The sequence below is a fragment of the Schistocerca americana genome, chromosome 3 (genome assembly GCF_021461395.2).
Source record: "Schistocerca americana isolate TAMUIC-IGC-003095 chromosome 3, iqSchAmer2.1, whole genome shotgun sequence".
Classification (NCBI taxonomy): domain Eukaryota; kingdom Metazoa; phylum Arthropoda; class Insecta; order Orthoptera; family Acrididae; genus Schistocerca; species Schistocerca americana.
Genome location: NC_060121.1, coordinates 972,760,497 through 972,778,285, shown reverse-complemented (window position 1 = coordinate 972,778,285; position 17,789 = coordinate 972,760,497). Strand labels below are relative to the sequence as shown.

The following is a 17,789-nucleotide window of genomic DNA, read 5'->3' as shown; positions in this document are numbered from 1 at the left end:
ACTTTTCATTGGATGCAGGGGTAACAGTGTAGATGGTTGAGTGACATGGCCTGGTAACATTGATCAACACGGCCTTGCTGTGCTAATGCGAATGGTTGAAAGTAAGAAGAAAATATAGCAGCTATGTTCTCCAAGGACATGCAGCTATAGAGAGGATGTATAGTACAGACTGGCAAAAGCAACAAAAACGTTTATGGAAAGGTGAAATATGAAAGAGACAGACATGAGGAGAATAGAAGTTTATGAAATTCAATACTTATAACAGGACATTAAAAAGTAAGAAAAATAAATCTGCAGCCTCCTAAAGTATCAGATACTACGAATATTAAGACATTATATTCTGTGTCATTTTTTGTTATGTTCTTGCCTGAAATCATTTGAGAATTCCGGCTTATTTTTTTCCTCTTCACGTTACTCTTAGCGCCTTATCTGTCTTTACGGATAGAAGAAGGTGATGCAGTAGCGCTGTTTCAAAAATTACATTTTATTTAAACATGATATAAAACTCTAAAACTAAACTCCTCCCGAACAGGCCTTGGAAGGCTCAACGGTACTGACCGACCGCCGTGTCATCCTCAGCTCATAGGCGTCCCTGGATGCGGATATGGAGGGTCACGTGGTCAGCACACCGCTCTCCCGGCCGTATGTCAGTTTCCGAGACCGGAGCCGCTACTCCTCAATCTAGTAGCTCCTCAGTTTGCCTCGCAAGGGTTGAGTGCACCCCGCTTGCCAACAGCGCTCGGCAGACCGGATGGTAACCCATCCAAGTGCTAGCCCAGCCCGACAGCGCTTAACTTCGGTGATCTGACGGGAACCGATGTTACCACTGCGGCAAGCCCGTTGGCTTAAACGTGATATGATGTGTTATAATGTTATTATTATTATTCCTTTTCTGATCTTGTCTTTGAATGCATTTTCAGTCTTGAAATAGTCAAAGGCCGACGTTGGTCTTACTAACACAGTGATGATATTGCTCGGCTGCCATTGCCGAGGCATAAAATGCATACTGCGTACTGCATGACCTGTGTCCTTTCAGGTTTCCGAAGTACGATCCATTTAAAGTAATATTGCTATTCTACTCGTTGCAATAGCTACAGTACTTTCCACGGTCAGGCGACACTTCACTAGTTACAGCCCAACAATTACAGATTGTGCTGACGCTGAGAAAATTCGTTTCCATCATTAAGATAATTCCCTATTCTCTCCTTTTCTTGCTCATTATATAGAATAAACGCATTTAACCACTTAATGGAGAGGGAGCTGGAATTATGTACTGGAGGTTACTGCTAAATATCAGGCGGGTAGATCGGATTCATAAAGAAGAGGTACTCAATCGAATTGGGGAGAAAAGAAATTTACGTCGCAGTGGAAGAGCAGAAGTTAGCGGTTGACGGGACTCATCGTGAGGCATCAAGCAATTGTCAGTTTGATGTAGCAGGAACATTGTGAGACAACAATTGTAGAGGGAGACAGTAACCTCCCCTTCACTTATCGACCTTAATGACAGTGAAAAATTAAACTACATGCACCTAATGGAAATTTGGGAAAAGCAATCGTTACCGAAGTTAATTTGTTGGTAAAGAGGGAGGAAAGGGTTACATCTAAATGAAAGGAAAAATGCAAATGCAATCGGCGGAAGTTAATTTTGAGAAAAGTGTAAAACTAATAAAGAAAGTAAATGTGCGGTCGTTACGTTAACAATTAATTGGCGTTAATTGGATATTTGAGATTTGGGGAAAATTACTGTCGCCAGTCCTATAGACAACTGCTACAACAACTGAAAATAAAAGATTAATGCACGTATAATTAGCACTAAAAGCGTGGCAACTTAAGGGTGACACGTGTTGTGTGAAAACTGAATGTTTGTCAGAAATAATAAATTTCGCTACACTCTGACTTAATTTAGCAAAAGAATTAATAAAACTGGAAAATTGAAAGTTAATTTAGTGACTGAAATTAATAGTGGACTTTGTTTCTGAAGCACTACGATATTCAGTAAAATACGGTTAAAGAATTAATAAAACTGGAAAATTGAAAGTTAATTTAGTGACTGAAATTAATAGTGAACTTTGTTTCTGAAGCACTACGAAATTCAGTAAAATACGGTTAGTTTTGGGCGACCTCAACAATCATTTAAAAAGCTGCTTGAATCTACGCAATTTAGCAATAAGAGATTTAACTTTGAACCTGAATTAAATGATTCTGAACAATTAACAATCGTAAAATTTAGTATGTACCAAGCTGAGCTGCAGCCACAGGTAAGCTAAAATATGGTAACAAAACTCGCACTCTTAATTTGTGCTTGTGTAATCTAAATATTGTAGCCAGCTATGAATACTTTAACTGAACTTTGAAATTAAAGCAGTGAAATTGAATGATATTACTTTAATGCTGGCGTTTGAATTTCAACGACACTCGGGTTCATTCCGGAAAAGGAAGGGACCCTGCTTGGTAATGCAATTGCGACAATGAGCAACAAAGGTTCATGCTACGTTGCTGTAATTTTGAAACAGTTTGAAAAGCTGAGGTCTGCCATACAGTTCTAAAACTTTACGTGCTTCCAGTCTTCCTTGTTGGTTGATTGAAGGTTTGAAGTCGTCGATCAAGGAGGTGGCGACAATCACTTATTATCGGTCGTCGCTGTTGCAGAAGCTGGATGTTGGCGCGCCTCCTTCTCGACACGGTCACCAGGCGAAACGGGCTCTTGATGTGCGCCAGCTAATGCTTCCCGTCCGCGACACCGTGTCAGAAACTATCGTAGCAAGTCGAGCGCAATTACATGCTGCCAAACCCCCAAAGCGCGGCAACTCGCGGGAGCGTCACACAACACACCTGCTCCACTCGCTACTCCAGCCAGACTCCCTCTGCCCGCGCTCCACGCGGCAGAGTTAACACTACCAAAGATCCTAAACACTTCGGTTCTCCATACGACCTATCGATGTAATCGTTCGATAGCATAGTTTTCCCTAGGCCAGACCCAGCGTAAAAATACAAATAATATTTACAAAACAAACCAATTATACACCGACATAAATGCATAAATATATGTATACAAATAGTAAAACAATTACAATATATAAAGACACAGAAATGTCATATCTTCAGGTAACAAAATAAGGAAAAAATTTATAGTACAATAGATGGAAATAGGAGGTCATGCATTTCCGGCGTTACAAGATGAAGTCTTGACAGTGAGAAGGTTCAGGTGGTTGTAGATTGCAGTTGTTATACTGTAACGTCTCCTGGCAAAAACACATATTATATGTGGTAAAAGAAAAAAGGAAAAAAAAATTGAACTAGATTATTATAATTTTAATTCTGCATCGACAATGATTGTGTGAACTTTATGTAATAAAGAGAAACCATTATGTGTCATCTTTTATACTTGTAAAGAATTATGTATCGATTTTTTTAAAGATAATATGTGTCGGCGAGTACTGGAACCGCCACAGAGGATACTTACTAAATATCAAACAAAGATGTAAATGTATTAAGCCGAGTATAAATAGTTGTGACCGAGCATTAATGTCTCTGTCATCTTTTTGGAGTTACGTGAGTAGAAAGAGCCTGTGACGCTATATTGTATGCTTGTGTAGCATTCTTTTGTCAAGATTGACAGAAGGGCGCCATTAGGCATTGAATTGCAAAGGGTGTTGAAGAATTTAATCTGTCTAAATGTTTTGAATAGAGTTACTTAGTGAAAACTTGCATTATGATTGGTAATAAGCTTGCCTGGTATTTCATCCCATCCTTTTAAGACATTTTCAGCTTTTTAAATATTATTCGTGGTGCAGAGCTGCGCTACGAACGAACGAGCCGCTGCCGCGGCGCATTCAAACTGCATTAAATGAAACCAATCATACCGCTAAGAAGCGGACAGGTAATAGTGAACTAAAATTATTTCTTTCAGCTTTCGGGACTGCAGGGCAGAGCAGCAGATTTTATGATATGCTTTACAGGTAGACGCGGGCTGCAATTAACAGTGCAAAAAAAGATTATTTACCTTCATGACACAAAAGAAATCTTGCTGTGCGTAGTTCTGGTCTGGCAAACATTATAGTAAAAACATATTTTTCTCTGATCATGTTCTCGTGTTAGTCGTGGTACTTATTGGTGTTTTAATGTTAACAAAAATCCACTGTAAAATTTTGATGCTGAACAAACATTGCCAGCCGGGGTGGCCGAGCTGTTCTAGGCGCTACGGTCTGGAACCGCGCGAGCGCTGCGGTCGCAGGTTCGAATCCTGCCTCGGGCATGGGTGTGTATGACGTACTTAGGTTAGTTGGGTTTAAGTAGTTCTAAGTTCTAGGGGACTGATGACCTCAGAAGTTAAGTCCCATAGTGCTCAGAGCCATTTGAACCATTTTTGAACCAAACATTGCGTACTGTAACATCAGTATTGATAACGAAATAGTTTTCAGTAACCTTTTCAGTAACTGTAAAGTAAGGAAGATATGTTGAACTTTATAGCGAGTTACAGTAACTTAACAATGTTCCATTTATAGAAAGCCAGATCCAGAATAATAAGAATAAGAACATAATATATTTTGTTTTGTTGTAAATTAATGATGCAAAGAAAGTCACAGCACAGCATGCCTAAAAAGTATTTCAGGGCTCTTTTCGTAGCAACATACTTTATCTCATCCTTTTATGAATATATTAGTTGTTACGAGAGCAATAACAAAGAGAGCCAAACTGGCGCCCAGCTAAAAATTGTAGGAGAGACGAAGTCTTGACCACAATGGCAAGGTTCAGATGGTTGTAGATTGCAGTTGTTATGCACAGATGAAAGTTTGACAGGTTAGCCTATCGTCAAGAGTTCCATCAGGCCATTCTTCGAGCTGAAGACCACAACAAAACAACAATGACACATGTGTGTCGCCAAAGCGGTTTATGCAACAATTGGACTAGTAGAAGTGATCGGTTGATGGGGCACATCCGGAGGCATCAAGCAATCGTCAGTTTAATGATGGAAGGAGCATTGTGGAGAAATAATTGTAGAGGGAGACGAAGTCTTGATCACAATAAGCAGGATTTTGTATGTACACTCATGCTCATAAATTAAGGATAATGCTGATACATGGCGAACAACGCTCTGGTGGGCGGTTTGCGGGTTTAAATCACCTCGGGGTATGACCATGCGGTGCATTTCACCTGCGGTCGTCGCACGGTGGCGCTGGCAGCAGTCCACATACACTGATGTGTGTTGGTGCATGTCAGAGTACGGTGCGGCGAGTAAGTGTGCAGACGTTTCAAGACGTGCTAATGGTGACTGTGTTTTGAAAATGACTCAAAGAACACATATTGAAGACGTTATGAGGGGTAGAATACTGGGGCGACTGGAGGCTGGTCAAACACAGCAGGTCGTAGCTCGGGCCCTCCGTGTACCACAAAGTGTGATCTCAAGACTATGGCAACGATTCCATCAGACAGGAAACGTGTCCAGGCGCTACAGTACCGGACGTCCACAGTGTACAACACCACAAGAAGACCGATATTTCACCATCAGTGCCCGTAGACGACTATGAAGTACTGCAGGTAACCTTGCTCGGGACCTTACAGCAGCCACTGCACAGTCTACAGACGACTGAATAGACATGGTTTATTCGCCCAGAGACCTGGAAGGTGCATTCCATTCACCTCTAGTCACAGGAGAGCCCGTAAAGCCTGGTGTCAAATGGCTCTGAGCACTATGGGATTCAACTGCTGAGGTCATCAGTCCCCTAGAACTTAGAACTAGTTAAACCTAACTAACCTAAGGACATCACAAACATCCATGCCCGAGGCAGGATTCGAACCTGCGACCGTCGCGGTCTTGCGGTTCCGGACTGCAGCGCCTTTAACCGCACGGCCACTTCGGCCGGCGCCTGGTGTCAAGAACACAGTAGATGGTCATTGGAGTAGTGGTCCCATGTTATGTTCACGGACGAGTCCAAGTATAGTCTGAACAGTCATTATCGCCGGGTTTTCATCTGGCCTGAAACAGGAACCAGATACCAACCCCTTAATGTCCTTGAAAGGGACCTGTATGGAGGTCGTAGTTTGATGGTGTGGGGTGGGATTATGATTGGTGCACGTACTCCCCTGCATGTGTTTGACAGAGGAACTGTAACAGGTCATGTGTATCGGGATGTCATTTCGCACCATTATGTCCACCTTTTCAGGGGTGCAGTGGGTCCCACCTTCCTCCTGACAGATGATAACGCACTGCCCCACCGAGCTGCCATCGTGGAGGAATACCTTGAAACAGAAGATACCAGGCGAATGGAGTTGCCTGCCTTTTCTTCAGACCTAAACCCCATCGAGCACGTCTGGGATGCTCTCGGTCGACGTATCGCTGCACGTCTTCAAACCCCTACGACACTTCAGGAGCTCGGACAGGCACTGGTGCAAGAATGGGAGGCTATACCCCAGCAGCTGCCAACCCGTTGTGCAGTCTGTGTACGTCTCCGTGTTGATGATAATCCATATTGATGGCGAGGTATATGCGTTTTGTAGCACATGTTTTTCGGAACGGTTTTCTCAATTATCACCAATACCGCGGACTTACAGACCTCTGTTATGTTTGTTACCTATGTGTCTACTCTATTAGCGGCAGTTTTGTGTAGTGCTACGTTTTGGGGCACCACATTCTACAATTATCCTTAATTTATGAGCATGAGTATATTTAGTATTTTTATGATTCACTGCATACGTTTGTATTTCATTTTGTACTCATTTTGATTCCCATAAATCACATTTCTTATTGTATTCGAAACACGTCCTTTCGTGCTGAAGAAAAGTTTAAAGACACACAGGAAAAGCAAACAAGATTTGATACTGTTTGACACGGCACGCGCCGCTAACCTGTGATCTTGTTCAGAGCGCGCACTGTAATCTACTATAGTTCGCTGTCCTGCTGCGGGTGGCGCTCCGGTGGCGATTTGGTTTGACGTCGCTGGCGTGTGTTTGCGGTGGCCGGCGGAAAGCGAGAGGGTAGTTGGTTTTCCGGGTACTGCACGGAACGGGAAGTTCCCTCTGGCTGACCTGCTGGTGACCAGCGTTTAGATTGTTGTGCCTCGCAATATGAGTCGAGTGGTCTGGGGCGGAGGCGACTCGCCGCTGTGCTGGCCGTGCGGTGGTGATTAACTGGAGTCGGCGTACTTGTTCTTCCTGCCTGTCTGATGTGGAGGTACGGTGGGGTCCTGTGATACTCTGGCCCGGAGACAGCTAGTTGCTGAATTTTGGAGTCGTCTCCCAGGTTGGCTCTTCAGATTTTCCCCTGAAGCTCCAGCAGCGCTTTCTGAACTTTCCTGATGTGGGACGGTGTTGTCGGAACTTTTTGCTGTGTGTGTGGCTCGTTACGATTCTTGTTGGTACTAATTTATTTGCTCAACTGGAGTCCTGCCCGGAGTTGCGTTCATGTATGGTACATTTGGCAGTCGATGTGTTAGGTAAACTCTGCCTAAGAAGGGCGGTTTGGTACAGTATATACATAGTGGATTACTGCTGCTTGGTATATGTGGTCTTCTGGGACCTGAACAACACAATCTAGTCAATTTGGTTGTGTAACAGCATTTAGTGGTATGTTTTTTTTTTTTTTTTACTATGTTATTATTAACTTGGTGGAATAGTCGCGTTTGGCGTCGTTAAGGCACTTCTAAGTCTGTGGTTTGACTATTCATGTGCGCTTGGCTTTTATTGTTTCATTTTAGGAAGCGAGAATTGTTTGAGATTTGTATGTGTTGGCTTCCGGCACTTATTAAGAGCGCCCGAGTTACCGGCGCTATGGTTATGGTGTGCTGTCGGGATGTTATACCGTATTTTTTTAATTTTATCTTGTGTTGATATTATCTGTAGTCTGTTACAGAACATAACCAAGGTGCGTAAGTGATAGGCAGTTGTGGGAGGCATGTCGGGGAGCTCTCAGCGGTTTATTTCGGGGACCGTTTCTAGTGGGAAGGCTACACTTTTATCAGGGAGCATCGAGGCCTAGATACTGTTTCCGGTATTGGTATCGATATCGAATATCGTATCTAGTATCGGAACGCCCCCTTGCTGCTGCTGCCGACGACAGACGTCGCGAGAGGAGAGGACTTGGGAGTTTCTGGCTGGTGCGCCTGCGCGTCCTTACCCCAGATGGGCCGCGGCGAGGCGTTCTCCGCTGCGGCCTCGCTCCACTGCCGTTCTCCCGGCCCGACGCAGCCGCGGAACACCTGCGGAGGTGGCGCGACGCGCAGATCCTATCAGCCGGACCACACGGAGCTCTGACTGCACGGGACCTGTGGAACTCCTTCCGACAGGGCCTTACACGACGTGTCCGGCTGTGACCTCGAGCGATCAACTATTTCCAGTTTACTCTGGCACGATCTGAACATCGGCGTAGCCGGAAATGCAGTGCCGATCCTATCTGCCTGATTACACAATGCGCTGGCTTACGTACAATTCCCATTGTTCTCAGTGAATTATTAGTCACTCAGCTGAGATCCCCCCCTCGCCCCCTGTCTCCCCCCCCCCCCCCATCATGCCCATGACTGTGGTAGTTTCATTGCTAGCCACCTACAGACAAAGACCGTAGTCTCAAGAATTGTGTTGCTAGACATTTTCGGCCACATATACTTTTCTTTGGCTCAAATGTTCAAATGTGTGTGAAATCTTATGAGACTTAACTCCTAAGGTCATCGGTCCCTAAGCTTACGCACTACTTAACCTAAATTATCTTAAGGACAAACACACACACCCATGCCCGAGGGAGGACTCGAACCTCCGCCAGGACCAGCCGCACAGTCCATCACTGTCTTTGGCTCAAACCAGAATCATTATTTCAGCAACTACTGTACGTTTTCCCTGCGCATTTCTATTTTAATTCATTTCCTTTATATTGCAATGGATATATCTGTGAGTGACACAGGTTGTACATAATATAATGGGTGTAAGTGTGGTTATTTCTATTGGTGACTGAGGCCGCTGTACCGAACGATATTACATCAGTATTTACGTCATTTGCCTAGAGCCCATCACGTTCCGACAGCACTGTTCCACTAGTTAGAAGGCTGTCTAGTCATCCTCTTATCACTGACTAGGTACAGAGGTATCACAACGAGACAAATATTTCTCTAACATATAGGAGGAAATTCACGACCATGCAGAGTACACACAGATTGCACAAATAAATTCAGAAGCATAAAACACACAACTCATCGATATCGAGTGACTGTCTATAAATATCCCCTGTACATCTTCTTTACGTATTCCTGTGATTACTACGCTAGAAATATGACAGTGTAACGGCATCGGACTCTTCGTTGACAGCCCGGCCACTATGCGTGGTGCATCCATCTTCAAACCATATTCCTGACGTAACGAGTGGTTGATCCACCTACAAGCTGTATCACAGCCCTTTCCCGAACCCACTCCTTGGCACCCCTCCCCCCCCCCCCCCCCCAAGGGACTTCATGATCATATGAACAGAAGTGATATGAAATCGCTAAAATAGATGGAAAATACGTTTAAATTGAGAGAAAATACAACAAAAATGATTCAAATGGCTCTAAGCACTATGGGACTTAAGATCTGAGGTCATTAGTCCCCTATACATAGAGCTAATGAAACCTAACTAACCTAAGGACAGCACACACATCCATGCCCGAGGCAGGCTTCGCACCTGCGACTGTAGCAGCAGCGCGGTTCCGGACTGACGCGCCTAGCACCGCTCGGCCACAGCGGCCGGCCTACAACAAAATGCGTGAAAAATGAGGGAGAATGTGAGAGTACTTACATGGCTGCTCGGTGCAGGAAAATACTTGTACATAGAAATGATTGTGTGACGTCAAGAGGAATACGAAAAAAGGCGACATGGAAGCAATGGGAATGAAGGTAACAGTAATTTTTCATGGACATCGATAAGACAGCTTGAATAGCTTAGTCAGCGTGGATGATCATCAAATGTAGATTAATAAATTTATATACTTCGGATGACAAGTCCAAGTGTGACCCCACAGTTATCATCAACCAACTTATAGCTCTTTAGGATGTGATCAGACATCTGATTGTGATAAACGTTACGTCCACCTCAGCTAAAGAGCATTGTATTACCAGCTTGTGGCTGCAAAATACAACTACTGAATCGATCGCGTGTTTGACAGAATGCAAGACTGTGCAAGTGTTTTAAACTCGAACAATCATGGCTCACAATGTGCTTCTCTGTACTGTCTACCAATCACAACCATGCACTGTCAACTAACAAATACCTTACGCAACAGTTGCTGCATGGTTGTTAACAACATTCCGCAGTATGTATTCTGAGGTAATAGGAATGCTGCTGTCATGGATGCTTTCCTGGAAAAAAACAAACATTGCCTCTACATTGACATGCATCTGCGCTAAAGAATGATAAAAGGTAGATGGAGTAATCGCTTGATAGGGGTTGTAACGAGGTAGAAAGACTAATGATGCATTTTGGAGAGAGGGAGATGATTTGGTAGGTCATTCTTCGTATGTTTAACCATTTTTGAGTACTTCTCACGGACTGTATCAGCTGTGTGGTATAATCTGCGTTTGACTCGTATACAACTGTGTGTTTGTTTGTGACTTACAACGCTATCTACCTGCAATCATTAACAGTAAACCACCTCCATACCGTAGTCAGCACACGACTTCCAACGCATATATGATGAATCATGTCCATCAAACCGATGGAGAGCCTATTTTGGCACCCTCCCCTAGACGAATGAAGATGTATGCGAATTACTCTATTTCACTGCCACGTCTTGGACATAAACGGAGGCTTTAGTTCCATAACTGAAATGATTCTAAGTCAGTGACAGGGGTTTGTGAGGTGCTCCAATTCCTGTGTATACAATTGTTTGACAGATGTTGTATGGGGAAGAGACCGTGTTCTGTTCACAGAGTTAGTACAGAATGGCGTGTAATTTGACATTTCAAACACAGCCGCTACACTATTTGTCTACTTTTTCATAAAAAGTCATTGTTTCGTGCATTTTTCCGTTGCTGACGATTGTTTTATGGATTGATGCGAGCATAACATAATTTCTAAACTGTAATCGGACATGGACAGCGAGTGGTATAAATCTCCAGAATCCTATATAGTGCATGTATCAGAAAGTATCTACATTTTTTTTCCTGTGGTTTAGAAGGTACTAGTTTTATCATTTCTCACCATGTGTGAGTGGGACAGAAAACTTCCAGGTTGAAGATATGTCATGTACTGAAAATATATCTTCTGCATTTGAGTATTAACAGTGTTGCGTTTCACATTACTAATATATCGGAAACCACACTACTTTATCATCAAGGAGTATTTAAGTACAGAATGGTGTAGTCTTAGAAGAGTGTGTTTATACAGTCATTTCTCTCTATTTAGTACCTTCTTTGTTTGTAATCCAAACACTACAACAATACTACAGAGTTGATAAAACAAGTGATTTGCGTAAGACGATCCGAAGTTCTTCCATCTGGGGCTCCATCAAGCGTAAACCATACGTTTCTTCTTATTTTTAACTGTCTATCATATCACCACATTACTCTCAAATTTAGTAGGCTCGTAGATAGAATAGACTCTTGCTATTCCTTGCACATACAGTTGCCAGATTAGCGGAAGTGCCGGATTGTTGAGAGTGTCTAAATTTATAATAAACACATAGGAATTGTACTTTATCAAATCAAAAGATACATTCATTTTTATAGAAAACTTAGTCCTTAAGGATGTACATGCATATTAGTATCACTCGACCTTCACTACGAAACGTGTCCCGAAGGTTTAGTTGTCACGGTGATGATAGGCAACGGTAGTATACTTTAGCAGACGACAGCCTTACAACCATTTCATAGGTACTGCCATGTTTCTGATTGTACTCCTGGAAGACGTCTCCAGCTTCAGCACCAGCTGTCTGAGATATCCTCATGTTCTCTCCTCCTATGCGTTCTTCTTCATCAGTTTCATCGAAACTTTCCTGTGAGCTTATAATTACCTCCTTTCTGCTGTATTTTGGTCGTAAATAGTTGCTCATCCAACACTGTTGCCAGCAGCAATGGTTTTCTGCGAAGCACCTCAGTTCAGTTTATATCTAATTTCGAGTTTCTGCTTGAGGTCTAGCATAACGGAAGGTTCCAAATGATTGGAAAAGAGAACAGGAAGTCCCAGTCTTCAAGAACGGTCGTCGAGCACATGCGCAAAACTATAGACCTATATCTCTGACATCGATCTGTTGTAGAATTTTAGAACATGTATTTTGCTCCCGTATCATGTCATTTCTGGAAACCCAGAATCTACTCGGTAGGAATCATCATGGATTCCGGAAACAGCGATCGTGTGAGACATAACTCGCTTTATTTGTTAATGAGACCCAGAAAATATTAGATACAAGCTCCCAGGTAGATGCCATTTTCCTTGACTTCCGGAAGGTGTTCGATACAGTTCCGCACTGTCGCCTGATAAACAAATTAAGAGCCTACGGAACATCAGACCAGCTGTGTGGCTGGATTGAAGAGTTTTTAGCAAACAGAACACAGCATGTTGTTATCAATGAAGGGACGTCTACAGACGTTAAAGTAACCTCTGACGTGCTACAGGGGAGTGTTATGGGACCATTGCTTTTCACAATATATATAAATGACCTAGTAGATAGTGTCGGAAGTTCCATGCGGCTTTTCGCGGATGATGCTGTAGTATACAGAGACGTTGCAGCATTAGAAAATTGTAGCGAAATGCAGGAAGATCTGCAGCGGATAGGCACTTCGTGTAGGGAGTGGCAACTGACCCTTCACATAGACAAATGTAATTTACTGCGAATACATAGAAAGAAGGATCCTTTATTGTATGATTATATGATAGCGGAACAAACACTGGTAGCAGTTACTTCTGTAAAATATCTGGGAGTATGCGTGCGGAACGATTTGAAGTGGAATGATCATATAAAATTAATTGTTGGTAAGTCGGGTGCCAGGTTGAGATTCTTTGGGAGAGTCCTTAGAAAATGTAGTCCATCAACAAAGGAGGTGGCTTACAAAACACTCGTTCCACCTATACTTGAGTATTGCTAGTCACTGTGGGATCCGCACCAGATCGGGTTGACAGAGGAGACAGAGAAGATCCAAAGAAGAGCGGCGCGTTTCGTCACAGAGTTATTTGGTAAGCGTGATAACGTTACAGAGATGTTTAGCAAACTCAAGTGGCAGACTCTGCAAGAGAGGGGCTCTGCATCGCGGTGTAGCTTGCTGTCCAGGTTTCGAGACGGTGCGTTTCTGGATGAGGTATCGAATATATTGCTTCCCCCTACTTACACCTCCCGAGGAGATCACGAGTGTAAAATTAGAGAGATTCGAGCGCGCACGAAGGCTTTCCGGCAGTCGTTCTTCCTGCGAACACTACGCGACTGGAACCGGAAAGGGAGGTAATTACAGTGGAACGTAAAGTGCCATCCGCCACACACCGTTGGGTGGCTTGCGGAGTATAAATGTAGATGTAGATGTAGATAACGTGTCTTCCTTTAGAAGTCATGATAATGATCCGTAAGGAAAGCCGCAGTTTCGAAGGGTACAGGAATGTTTTAACAACATTGTTGAAGACGAAATTTCATTATTCTAGGCGTCATTTCATTGAACGACTAGAAGCTGGAAGTATACCGGATTACTGAGAGGCTGTTCTACTGAGAGCCGTATTAGCGAGAGTTTAGTGTACTGTACAACAATAAGGAGTGCTAACATAGATGCATGCATGTAGAGAGATTATGTGTAATTGCCTGGGTGACATGAGTAATATTGGTTCAAATGGTTCAAATGGCTCTGAGCACTATGGGACTTAATGTCTGAGGTCATCAGTTCCCTAGACGTAGAACTACTTAAACGTAACTAACCTAAGGACATCATACACATCCATGCCCGAGGCAGGATTCGAACCTGCAACCACAACAGCAGCGCGGTTCCAGACTGAAGTGCCTAGAACCGAGTAATATTGGTATGGAACAGTTTTCGTAGAATGACAATTACAGCGTGGAATGAGAATGACATTCTGTATCACTAGCATCAGTCGTTTGTGTCAGTTTGGAACACGTGTTACGCTGTTTCTGAAAGTAAAATATCGAAGTATATTGATTACATGGAACGCAGCTCATTCCGTTCCTTCGCAAGGCGTCGAATGTAGCGTGTATAGCCCCCTCCAACTTCGGGTCAGTTCCAAATTAAATGTTGGTTAAAGAGAGAGGAACAATAACAAGATGCATAGAGAGACCATCTAGAGTTTTGCTGAGGATCTACAAATGTGTGTGTTTGTGACTCCTATTAACATAGGGAGCGTTGGGTAATCATAATAAAATCTTACCGAATTTAAAAAGTGTTTTGGCTAAGGAACATAGTTTTAGGACCTCGTCTCTGCTGATGTCTATTCCCTATAGTAAGAAACAGCATTTGTGCTATGTAATTTTGGCAGTGTAACAGGGTTTGCAAAATGTCCACTCGCCAAGTAATGGTGGTTTAGCTAATCAGGCTGCAGCGTCATACGGTGATAACATCATGAGACTGACATGATGAGATGTTTTCTTGATGTTACAGATAGTCAACAGTGGTGGTTCAGGACTAGAGTAATTGGCTAAAATGCCTTTAAATTATGGGAAACTGGGTAACATTACGAAACTTGATAGATAATACGTAAAATTGAGGTAAATTCAGTGAAAATGTGAATGAATGAGGATACTAATATACTCGCCTCAGTGTATGCTAATCATCCCATTCCTACACTGGTGCGATTGATAAATGGTGGAGCATACTGTCTATAGTCTATGGATTTGGAGCATACTATCTATATGTGTTTAAGTCCTACAGAATACATTGTTTCATATGTGGTTATGCATTGTAAGCCATAAAAGTGGAAGGTGCAGTGTCCTAAGAGTTGGAGGTGATGTTGACCACCACCTAGGTGACTGAAACGGGTATCATACACCTGGGTTGCAATATGCACTGCCAGTACGAGGAATCAGTGCGCTTGGTCAAATGGAACACTGAGACATCTACTAACCCATCACTGTGGAACATAAGTGGAAATGTAGAGGTCATTCTTTGCTGAGAATTTTGGAACCGCTCCACAATGCTGCAAACTCTTCCAGTTTCCATATGCTGCCATGTCTTCCACATTTTTTGTCAATAAGTGACACCACCTCTGCCTTTTATTTCAAATATCCTGTGTGTTAGGGGAGAGCTTACCTTACACCATGTGATGTCCAGATTTCTGTGAGAGCCAATGGATTGAAAAGTGTTGACACAGACCTCAAAGTCAAGATAGAAAACGAAAACGTATGGCGATGTACAAAGCTGTAGTCATACACTACTTGGTTGTGTTACAGGAAAGAAAAACAAATGTATCAGACTGCTTATAAAAGAACAACCGCTATCGAGGTTGATAGTCTGTGGGATGTGGTCTTCCTACAGCACAGACAAGAAAATGTCACAAATACCTGAGGAAGCGACTTCTATCATTGGCCACCTGCTCTTATGTGTAAATTTAATGGAATCACCACATGTGCTCGATGTTAACACGCAGACAGCATTTGTTTTCGATTATCGGAAGAGAGAGAAATAGTAAAATCTTATGGAGTTCTCTACCAAATAATGTAGTGAAGTTTTTATAATCTGTAGCTTTACTCCATTAGATGTTATACAAAGATCGATGAGACAGAGAGAGAGCGAGACCGTGTACTGCTGACAAAGACTGACGTATTTCTAGAATAGTAAACATAGGAATACAATAAAGGAGATTAGGACATGTGCATGGGGATATTTGTAGACAGTCATTCGATATTGATGAATTACAGATGTTATGCTTCTGAATTTATTTGTTCAATCCATGTGTACTCTGCATGGTCATGAATTTCTTCCAAAAAAATGTATCCACTGTTTAAACGTTCATAACTGGCAAACTAATTGACGGAGTTGTCTCTTTTTTGGTAGTGTAATAGTTTGTAGTCCCGGCAATCGCCACACAAACGTTGTATTGCGTTGTTTTGTTTTGTCAGATGACAGTCGCCAGATAATCAGTTCTTAGTTGCACCTAGTTACTCGAGTAAACATGGCTGGCGCATGGCTTACATTCGATAGAAGGAAGTCAGTTTTGAAGTGGTATTTTGAGTACGAAAACATCAATGAGGTTCAACGGCATTGGAGAAATGACTATCAAACAAAATCGTGTTAGGGCGTATCTCGACGAAAACCTACCAGGAAGATGGATAGGCCGTAGAGGTGCTGTGGAGTATCCAACACGTTCCCCAGACCGAACTCCTTTGGACTTTTACCTGTGGGGAACACTGAAGGACGTCGCTTATCGACGTACATTGGATGAACTTCTATAATCCATCGTACATTCATGTGCAAATATCCAACTGAAGACGTTGCAGTCAGTAGTTCGTGCTGCAGTTCGGCGGCATCGTTTGTGTGCGGATGTTAATGGTGACCATTTCGAACACCTACACTTTCACCAAAAATGAGACAACTCCGTCAATTGGTTTGCAAGTTATGGACTTTTAAACAGTGGATGGATTTTTTTGGACCCCTCTGTATGTTAGAGAAATATATTTCTCTTTGTGATAGCTCTCTAACTAGTCAGTGAGGAATGGATGACTACACATCCTTCTAACTAGTGGAACAGTACTGTTGTAATAGGATTTCGAGAGAATTAGCAGGGGTCTGCAACTTTGTGGAGGACATCACTTACTCTTTGAAATCAGGTGGACTCAAATGCTATATATCGTAAACTGAAAGATTTGTGAGAATATGGCAGGTAAGAGATACTCTGACGAAATTTGAGTTGAGAGGTGAGCCCTATACCACTTCTTCTAAGTGTAGTGGACAAACATACTACAACCTCTCACACACTTATTGTGAAGTGATTCGAATGAAAAAATTAGAATACAAAGGTTTTTACTGAGAGACAATCAGCAGCAGAAGTTCTAACTTTTGTTTTCTCAATAAACAAGAGACCACATTCTTACATGATTTTTGTGTGACTATAAATGGACGGAGTGACGTCAAGCCAAAGTACGGTACGAGGCAGTGTGTACCCTGTACCACTACTGGTCACTTCCTTTCCTGTTCCATTCACAAATAGCGTGTGGAAAAAAGAATTTATATATGCCTGCGCATGAGTGCTAATTTCTCTTATCTTATCTTCAAGGTCCTTATGCAAAGTGTATGTTGGCTGCAGTAGAAACCTTTTGCAGTCAGATTCAAATGTTTGTTCTCAGTAGTGTTACTCGAAAAGAAAGTCATCTTAATTCAAGGGATACCCTTTGACCTACATGGCGAGTAATTCAACTGCAGGAAAAAAATTACTCACCACGCAAAGGGACTCACGTCAATTTAATTAATTATAAAATCAATATGATGTAATGATGTGCCCCAGGACGGATGCAAGCGAAGGCGAGACCACCACAGATATGACTCGCGAGTTGGAGCGATAATCAGGGTTTTATTCTCTCACACATGGAGAGATGATCATCTTAATAAAACCAGCTATATTACCTAGTATATAAAGCGATATGTAGTGAAACGTCCCCTTAGAAAACTTATACACGACTGTGCTTAAACTGACACACAATATTTTTAGCGTAACGCAATCTGACTTTCAATAATCCCTACAAAAGAATGGCCCTGACTAACATTAAACTATACCTTTCACAAATCACTTACCTCACAAAAATCTTCGTTACTCAAGCTACTGCAATACAGCGAGCGCCACTACTGCCAGCTAAATAAAAGATTCAAACTACGGAAGGCACTAACTACTGATAGGCATAGTTAGCAAA

General features: G+C 42.6%; 1 pseudogene; it reads right to left on the bottom strand.

Annotated features, from left to right (window-relative positions):
• Positions 1-727: 727 nt before the first annotated feature.
• On the bottom strand, positions 728-845 carry LOC124608185 (annotated as a pseudogene).
• Positions 846-17,789: the final 16,944 nt, after the last annotated feature.